We start from the raw sequence: 2,544 nt of genomic DNA on the forward strand, positions 1-2,544 counted from the left end.
CCCCGCTGAGACCAGGTTTCTTTGTCACTGGTCACCTCTAGTGGATTGTGCATCGCAATGAAAGAGGGGAACTGTAGACACTGCGCTCAAACATTAGGATTGTCCCCAGCCCCCTCCCAGTTCTGTATCTGTCAGAGCAACGCTTCTCTTTCTTTCTGGTTCTCCGTGGCAGTAGGTTTGGAAAGTTTGCCACATCTGTTAGCTCGTCGTCCTCCAGGTTTTGCAAGCAGCGTGTGGTACATCTGTGGAGGAGCCTGGGGTGTCTACCTCCCCTAGTTCGATACCAAGCACCTCCTGCGCCTCCTTCAGCGACCGTACTGAGCGTGTTCCTTTATCCCAACCAAATGAGAGCCTGAAAGGGTGACCCAGCGGTAGCAGATTCCTTTATCTTGCAGGTAAGTTGTGGCTGGCTTCAGAGCTTTACTTCTTTGAAGAGTGAGCGGGGGAAAATCCTGGTATATTTCAACCTGGAGACCCTCGAAGGCAATGGCCGCTTTATCTCTAGTGGCAGCCATAATGGTCTCCTCCTGCTAGAAAGAGTGGAAGCATGTAAGAATATCTTGATGTTGTCCTGGATCCCTGGCCGGTTGCCCTTCGCGGTGTGTGCAATCTAGGATGATTTCTTTATCTCCAAGTACCGGCGCCACATGCCGGAAAAAGCGGGTCACCCATTCCTCCAGTTTACCCCCATCCGCGAGAAGAGGTACACACTTAATGCTTATGTTGGATCTCCGAGAGCGGTTCTCGAGGTCATCGAGCGAAGGTACAGCTCCTCGTTCCAGTCCCTGAGCTCCAGCAACTCACAGGTTTGTTCAGTGATCTCCTCCTCTCTTCGGTCTCCATTCCTTTCCAGGGAGTAAACTCAGTCCCCAAGTTCCTGTATCTCAGCTCTGATGTGCTTGATGGCAGAGGCCACATCTTGTCTCAGGCCAGCGAAGTCTTCACTAAGTGTCCTGAACAGCTATTCCAAAAAGCCACGGGTAATTGGCTCCATCAACTGTTCTCAAGAGGGATCTACATCTTTCTCCTGTGGTGGGGCCCTCTGGTGTTCTGCCTTTTTGGTGCCTGGTTTCTGCAGGAGGTCTTTGATCGTCGGATCTTTCTTTGTACGGTGCACCGTCATCGCTATAGGGTCACTTCGCTCTTCTGTTTGCACTACCGCCGCTCAATCCAGCCTTCCCTAGGTACACAAGCCCGCTAGGGAATCTGCAGGCCCGGCAGAGTGAATCCTTGTGCTATCTTAACGTGGGTGCACACTTCCCCTTCAGTCTCAAAGGGTGTTTGATCCACGGTGCGTTGTCGCTTGCCGCCTTGCCCCCCCAGTTCTGAGTTGGCTTGCAGTGCTCTGATCTGGTTAGAGCAAGTGTGGTATTCACAGAGTCGGTTCCAGCGGTTGACTCAATCCGCGCCAGTGATCTTTAGTAAGCCCACTCCGGGCCGGCTGCTCAACTTCAGGGCCTCACTTCCTCCAACTGGGGGTGCTCTCAAGGCATGGTGCCAGCTTCTCCTCCCTGCACACCACAAGAGGGGGGCAGCCGGGGTGGGGGGGTTCTCCACTGCCTACTCTTCTTCCCAGGTTGCTGCAGCTATTCCCAGGTTGGGAATAGACCTAGCGCTGCTAGTATCGGGGTTCTTGGTGACAGTTGGGGCGTCCCCAGGGCCCTCTCCTTCCCCATGACCTCAGCTGCCGCCTTTCAATCACATCTGACCTAGCCGGGCCCGTCACCGTCTCAGGCCTCTCTCTGCAGCAGAGTCTGCCTCGCAGCTCTCACCTTATCCATGCCGCTTTCAGGTATGGAGGCCTTCTGCTACATTGTTCCTTTGTTGAGGAGTCAGGATGGCGTTATTCAGGCCCATTTTCTGCATGCCAGCTGGGCTGCAGCACGACGCCTTGCATAGTCCTTCCCCAACCAGCCGTGGGTCTGTAGGCCTCTTCCTTCACCGCCCAGCCCACGTACCACCGAGCACTCGCAGCCGCACCAAAAGACCTCTTAGTCTCCATAGGCGGCTCCACTCCGTAGCCGCAGCAGTGAGTGCACCAGTTTTGCAGCGCGGCCCATGTATCTGCCTCACCTCGCACCACGTCTCGTCCACTGGAACGAAGGCCCAGAGCACCTCCGGCACTGAGGTTACTCAGCCGCTGCCCGTCGGTCTCAGTGTTAGATGTTGTCTTTCCCTCGGCAATCGGTGCACTTTCAGCTACGTGGGTTGTCCAGGCTCGCAGTTACATGCTGATTTACCAGCCATGGCGAGCAGAGCTCCAAAGGAACGCTGCTAATCTGCCGCCATCTGGACCCCACCCCCCGGATGTATGTTGTTACAACGCATACTTTTACCACGCATACCTTTACAACGCGGTTTTTACAACGCATGCCTTTACAACGCATAGCGCTTTGGTGTGCTGGATAGTGAAAAGTTTAATTTACTATTCCAACTCCAGTCCCCGTGGACACTAGGGAAGGTGTTGGATAGTAAATTAAACTTATTCCCTATCCTAGAGCGCCCCCCAGCACAATGCGTTGTAATGGTTTGCGTTGTAATGAC

The sequence above is a fragment of the Lissotriton vulgaris genome, chromosome 6 (assembly GCF_964263255.1).
Source record: "Lissotriton vulgaris chromosome 6, aLisVul1.2, whole genome shotgun sequence".
Lineage (NCBI taxonomy): Eukaryota > Metazoa > Chordata > Amphibia > Caudata > Salamandridae > Lissotriton > Lissotriton vulgaris.